This window comes from Drosophila busckii, chromosome X, assembly GCF_011750605.1.
Source record: "Drosophila busckii strain San Diego stock center, stock number 13000-0081.31 chromosome X, ASM1175060v1, whole genome shotgun sequence".
Lineage (NCBI taxonomy): Eukaryota > Metazoa > Arthropoda > Insecta > Diptera > Drosophilidae > Drosophila > Drosophila busckii.
Window position 1 is genome coordinate 15979569 of NC_046608.1, and position 7661 is coordinate 15987229.

The 7661-nt window shown below is 34.6% G+C and overlaps 1 protein-coding gene across 3 annotated transcripts in view; it reads left to right on the forward strand.

The window, feature by feature from the left end:
• Positions 1 to 7661, forward strand: part of LOC108606187 (potassium voltage-gated channel protein Shaker) — a 110204-nt gene that overhangs the window by 23627 nt on the left and 78916 nt on the right. The gene's annotated exons all lie outside the window — the stretch shown is intronic.

The following is a 7661-nucleotide window of genomic DNA, read 5'->3' on the forward strand; positions in this document are numbered from 1 at the left end:
CTTCAGTAACGCGCACGCCGGTGAGCGCTTCGCATTTGCCACTCGAGCAGCAAAATAACAAATTAAAAAGCAATATATATATATATACATATATATGTAGATAAAGGCGATTGCAATAATTTACGTAAAAATAATAATTGTTTTTTAATTAGATTTTATGTTTTTTTTTTGAAAATTATTTTATGTGTGTGTGTGTGCGTTGGAAAATTGTTGTGAAAAGTGTGACAGCTTATTTAGCATATATATCTGAAAATGAAAATGAAAACGAAAACGAGCGCGCCTATTGTCAACGTAAAGAACAATTTAGCTATATATATATATGTTTATATGTATTTGAAAAATGTGAAAATGCGACGAGCGGTTTTGTTTCATTTCTTTTGTCATTTGTGAATGTTGTATATAAATAAATATATAGCTAGAGTCTGAGTCTGTCCAGCAACAACAACAACAACAACAACAACAAATATTACGTATACGCAGCATAGACAGACAAACAGTCTTTTATGTGTTTTCAATGCTGCTGCTGCTTCTGTTGCTGTTGTTGTTGTTGGTGTTGTTGCTATACAAAAGCTCTATGTTTATGTATAGCTTGCATATTAAAAATCTTACCACGTGTCTCCATGTGAAAAGCACATGTTAAAATAAATAACAAAAACAAAGTGCACAACGTTCGAAATTAGTTAATTAGTTAATGGATCAACTGCATGGCCCACATCACGACACACGGCAGCTTAAGCCATGCGCCAAGGTAAGCGCTCTCTCGCTCTCTCTTTAAATGCTCTCTCTCTCTCTCTTTCTGCTACGCTGAGAGCGATCGCCGCTGTTACGTTCGTTGCTTCAATTCAGTGCATTAAAAAGTAATTTTTTTTTCTTCTTGGGCTTTTATTATTTTCTAAATATTTACTTAGAGCTGAAAATTTCCACATTTACGAGCAGCTAAATATTCTATATATATTAGTATTTCCCATATGCAAGCAAATATTTTTTTTTTTCTGTCTTTATGCATTCGTCAGCAGTCGAAAGTTTGTTTCACTTATTTAATAGCTCACATACAATCTCAATAAATTGAGTTGCAAGTGCTCATCAAATTTGTAAGCAAAGCATAAATTTTGTACGCCTAATTTTAATTGTACAAAATTATCTATTTCAATATTACAAATTTCTGCTAGAATTTATATATTTTGCAATGAGCATTTTTAATAACAATTTATGCGCACTTTGATCTAAAGGCATAAAAACCAAAAAACCACTTAAATTTTATTTGTCTGTGTGTGTGTGTTTTGATTTTTAAACAATGATTTGTTTAAAACAATTTGCGTAGGATTTTCAAAAACTTTAATTTTATTATTTTGAAGCAAAAAAGAAAATAGGAATAACATAATTTTTATTGTTATATACATGCGGTCTGGCTTTTTATTTATTTTATGTGCAGTGTGTAAACTCAAAAAAAAACAAGCATTTTTGTACAGAGTTTGGGGCACTCTATTATTAATTATAAAATAATTTTTTTTGTTAAATTTTGAAAACACAAAGTGTATATTTTAGTCATAGTATGCTAACGCATACTTATGATATCTAAATTTTTTATTTGACATGCTTAATTAAATTAGAGTTCATAAATATTTAGCTTTTTATTTTTTAAAAGTGTATGCAATAGTCGAGCAGACTTTCAAATTAACATAACGAACTTTTTAATTTTCAAAGTGTATATGCTAGTCGATCATTTGACTAAAAAGTTGCATAACATACATAAGTAAAGCATTTAAATTAACAATACAAACCTTTTAATTTTATTGAAAATTTATTTAAGTGGCTTTGCATTTTAATATTTAACAAACACACTATAAATTTTTGAATTAAAAAATTAAAAATAAATTTAAAGTGTATGCAGCAGTCGGCATGCTCGCTTTTGCGCTTGAACTGTGTCAATTGGAACAGCTGTTGACCTTCAGAGCTGCTAGAAAAAAAAAAAAAAAAAATGTTCGAAAATGAAAAATGATAAGCAATGAACTGAATTCTTCTCTCTCTTTCTCCCTTTGCACTATATTTGTATTCTCTGTTGGGTTCTCTCGCTGTCATCGATTTGACAGCTAATTAACGTGTAGTGGTGATGGGGGGTTGGTGGGGTGTTCAGCGTTTAGCCTTGAGTGTGGCTTAGAAAGAAAACAAAACATGACAATGTGTTAACAAGTTTGCAAGCTTCCTGTTGTAGACGCGCTCTTGCTTTCGCTTTCTATGCTGTAGCTCTCTCTCTCTCTCTCTTTTCACTGCTCTCTTCTCTTTCGCATAACGCGCTGGCTCAACAGCTGTGCGCGTGCTCTTGCTCTCGCTCTCGCTCTCTTGCATGGCCTAAGCCAAGGCTTGCCCTTGCCGGCTACAAATATTTAATTAAACGATCGCACGCTCTCTCTCTCTCTCTCTCTTTCTCTCGGCTCAGCTTCGGCTTTTGCTTGCTGTTGCTAGCGCTGCATTTTCAAGTGGCGTGCGCGTCCGTTCACATCGATGTCGTTGTCGGTGGTTGTCATTTTTTTAGCTGCAGTGCTGCGTTGCAACCACAGAAGCTGCCAAAGTGGTGTCTGGAATTATGCATGCGGCGACGGCGGTGCGCTCGCCCGCAGAGATGCGACACAAGAAGAAGAGGTAGCAACAACAACAACAACAACAACAACAACCACAAGAGCAACACATACAACACTTCAAAAATGCGGCGTCTTAATTGTTATCGCTCTGCTTTATACGCTCGTCTTTCTATTTGGTGTTCATCATTTCCCCAATTACCATATTTGTTTGTTTCTTTTTGTTTTTGTTTTATTTTTTTTATGTTACGTGTGTGTTTTGTGCTTTGTTTAGGCAAAAGCAGTTCGTCATGCAGGATAACTATAAAATGATGTATGTACAATTTCAATTTATTAAGCCAAGTAGTAGCGGTAGTGCTAAATACGCTTGCGTTACTCTTATCGATTATAGCGTAAAAAATATACGATTGACGTATTGCCATGTTAGCTTCTGTTTCATGTAATATCGATAATATAGCGATTGGAATATTCTTTTTTTGAGTATTTGACAGGCTAAGCTTTATTTGCAATTTTGAAACTGCTTAGCAAAACGTTAAATCGATACATACCGATAGTATCGATTGACAATTCAGCTAGATAAATTTGGACAGCTTTTGGCTATATGATCAGGCTAAACTTTATTTTGAATTTTAAAGCTGCTTAGCAAAACATTAAATTGATATATATGTATCGATAGTATCGATTGAGAATGCATCTAGATTAATTTTGATACCTTTTGGCCATATGATCAGGCTAAACTTTATTTGCAATTTTGAAACTGCTTAGCAAAACATTAAATCGATACACATCGATAGTATCGATTGACAATTTGAATATTAAAACTGCTTATCTGAACATTATATATATATATATATATATATATATCAATGGTATCGATTGAGAATGCATCTAGCTTAATTTTGATACCTTTTGGCCATATGGCCAGGCTAAACTTTATTTGGAATTTTGAAACTGCTTAGCAAAACATTAAATCGATATATATAACGATACTATCGATTGATAATTCAGCTAGATAAATATTAGATTTATTGCTGAAATCGTTCCGTGTGTCAATACTTTATATTATTCCTAATCTTTTGCTGCAGCTAGAGAAATTCAATTTGTATCAACTTTAAGCTCAATAGAATATTTTTTAATTTTTAAATTGCTTGTGCTATTAATTGATATTAAATGAGCCCTTTCGACACTTTGGAACGCACAGTCAACGTTTTAGTCGAATGGGCTAATATGTGGCCCAGTCTAGCTAAAACAAAAGGCTAAAGCTGCTAAGCTAATGCATCAATTGCTCTAAAATAGTTGTAAACGATAAATTGAGGCAAAGTTCGAAGCTGCTCACAGTCCTGTCACAGTTCAATAATATTTAGTTAAACTACAGCTTAGCTGATTCCTAATCTTAAACTTAGCATGTGCTAAGCTCTTATATTTGCCTAACAGCTGCGGACAACCCCGCCCACTCAATTAGCCGACTGCAAACGCAGTTGGAGGTCCCCAAGCGGAAATGTTAGGCGGCACGATAGAATGCCATCAAACACGAAAACGAATCTATTATATTGTTCAGCAAAGAATTTTGCGAATGCGAATGCTTGTGTGTGTGTGTGTGTGTTTTGCTTTGGAGTACCAAAATACAAAAATATGCATGAATTTTAATTGATTTGTTTGTGAGACATGAGCCCTTCACCATGGCCCTGACCAGACTTGTGACACGCTGTGTTGCTGTGTGGCGACCTTTGGCCCACCAATTTGTCTATTTTTAGCTTATGGTTTTGTGATATTTTGTGGTTGATTTGGTTGGCTGGCAGCCTCACAGCTTGATTTGATCAGCTTGATGTTAAATTGCAATTTTACAAGTTGATTTGTTTGTTTTCGCTTTGACATTTTAGCTGCGATTTATTTTTTATGCCTGGCTTGGCTGTTGTGGCAACGCTGACAAACAAAAATTTGATCAATAATCTCGCTCTCTTTCTCACTCGACGCTTACCACGTGCCGTGACTAGCAAGCTCAGGTTTGGGGCTTATTAGCCATGAAGGTTGCCGCAAATTCTATAAAAGCGAATCAACAAAAGCGCAAAAATGAAAGTCGAGCAAAACAAAACTATTCACTGACACTGGGCAATTTGCTTGCCACACACACAAACACACACACACACACACACACACACACAGACCAATTGTACATTTAGCAGCTGTGGCTAACGCTGCGTATGCGTCATATGTTGTACACAGATTGCGCATGCGACGCGTTCTACATGCAAAAGCGCATAAAATCATTTTGCTGCCGACCTTATTCATGCGACCTTACTGAGGCCGCCATAACGTATTGCCCAGATGTCAAATATCTATATGTACCATACCCCATGTATGTTTATTTGTCGTCTCTGTGCCCTGCCCCAAAGTCAGCCACATGCAAAAGCAATTCATATTTAATAAGTACAACAGCAGCAGCAGCAGTACTTGCAATTATTAATTTTTGTGTACAGCGACAGTTTGACACTATTTACGATATTCGTAGAATTTTGTAAATAAATAAAATAGTTTTACAACTAAAACTTTATGCTAAATTCAAGTTTTTATGAAAGACAGCGACAAAGCAATGAGAATAAATATTATTCACTGAATATAAATTCAGTTACGATATTCAACTTTTAATTTAGTTTATGCTTTTCAGCTTAAATTAATAACTGGCATTATCTCAGTTTTGAATATCGTATATGCTGCATATATTTGACTGAATATCGTAAATTTCTCAAGCTAAATATGTATCACACTATATTTAAAAACACATTTTCACAAGTTATAACAATATATAAACCAATATCGTAAATTAAATATCGTATTTTTGTATCGTATTTGCATAGCATTTAATTTAATATGTTATAACTGCCAACAATGTTATTCAGTTAAAATAAAACTGAATATCGTCAATAGGATTAACGGCAATCTTTGCTTTTGTTTCGAATAAATATCGCATGAATATAATTTAATAGCAGCAATATCGTAATACTGAGCTTACTAACTGTTTGTATCGAATATCGTAAAATAGGACAAGCAATCTTTTGTTATCTTTATGAATTATAATTGAATGAATAACGCTTAAGTGCCAAGTCTCTCAACAATATCGTAAAACTGCAGCTGAATATCGTAGCTGCATTCTTTTGTAGCAAAAACACAAAAGTTGAATCAATTCTTTACTTAAAACTTGTCCCTTACAAATGCATGTAAACAAGTGTTGAGTAATTTAACTCCACCAACTAATAGTTATTAGGTCAGAGCATCAACAACAAATAAAAAAAGCAACAACAACAATAAGAAATAAAAGAATTGTCAACAACTGTTTGTTGCTGTGGCTTGATTGCTGCAACTGCAACAGCAACAGCAATTGACTTCTTTAGAACTTTAGTTGCTGCCAGGCAAACAAAAGGCAACTCACACACACACACACACACATACACACAGAGACAGCTGAACATTAATCGTCATACATATACATATAGCGTCAACTGTTACGAAACCGTAAAAAGCAAATGAGCAACGACTACAACACGAAGAATGTGAAAATGAGTACGAAAAAAAATATACGAATTGAAATGTTTTTCGTATTCGGCAGCAGAGTAGCCCCAGAGCAATAATAACAATAACAGCATACAGTGCTGGCCAAAATAATAGACACGGCAGCAATTGATAGAAGTTGAGAGTAGAGAAATATAATAAATTTAATTCAAATGCAACAAATACATTTTGATTAACGAAAATATCAAAAACAAAATTCAGAATGCAGCGGAAAGTGTTTGTCAATAAACAAAATACAAATAATTTAAGCGTTACATTAAATTAAATTTTAAATTCAGTTATTTTGATGCAAAGTATTTGTTTAATATTAATTACTAATAAAAAGTAAAAGGAATAAAAATAAATGCAAATAAAAATTTTGCTGTAATACAAAATAATAAATGCACTAAATGAAATAAAATTTAAAAAAGTTGCAGTTAACTACAAAAGTAAATAAAATAAAATAAATTATCAAAAATATTAAACAATAGCATATAATTAAAAAAGCAAAATGAATTAAAGCTATGAAACTATGAAATTAATTAATTGAACTTAAATATTTACGCAGCAAGCTAGCAAAAATTACATGAAGCAAGCTTTGAGCTGCTGCTGAGCTATGCTTGGAGCTATAATTTTGAGCAGCACTGTCGCTTTGTATGGAGTACAACTACAACTAGACTTAGATTAGTTACGCTTTACACTGCACGAAGAGCTTGAGGCACGATGAGCAGCCGAGCTGGACTTGTTGTTAAACTAACGCTGTGTGTGTGTGTGTATTAGTGTGTGTGTGTGTGCAGCAGCGAGCATTTAGTTAAGTTAGCTTGCTAGTGAACTCAGCTGAACCGAAAACATTGCCGAATTTGCAAACACACGAGCAACACAACAACTGTAAACTTTATATATGTGTGTGTGTATGTGTGCCTCAAGTGGTTTGTCTGATTTCGAGCCGTTAGTTTGGCATATACATATACATATGGCATATAGTATAATATATTATATATTTTTTTTTTTTGGTTCGCTCCGTTCCATTCACAGTCAGAGCCAGTCGGCCCAGTTAACAGCGCGCCTTCGTGCGTGTGCGTTCATGTCTGACACACACACACATATCATTTTGCTGTTTGTGTGTGTGTGTGTGTTGCGACTTCGTTGGTGCTGCTGCTGCGGCTGTAACTCTGACTGTGACTAGTTTGGCGCTGTGGCTTTGTCAACAACGCGGCAGCAAGTTCATACAATTGTGGCACGCGGCGCGTTAAGCACGTGGTGGCTGCTCTACTCTGCCACTGATAACCCAAGACATTGCAATTTGCAACAGCAACACCGACAACAGCAGCAGCAGCAGCAGCAGCAGCAACGCGTTGCATATTCACTTGTTTATTTGTTTTTTTTTTTAAACAATTTTTTCACGTGCTTTTACTTATTGCATATACTGTATATGTGTTCATGTGTGTGTGTCAATGCACTTGCAGCACATACTGTGATAATCAAGTGGCTTAAACTCAAGTGCAAAGTGTTGAACTAAGTGTTGTTGCTATAAATAAT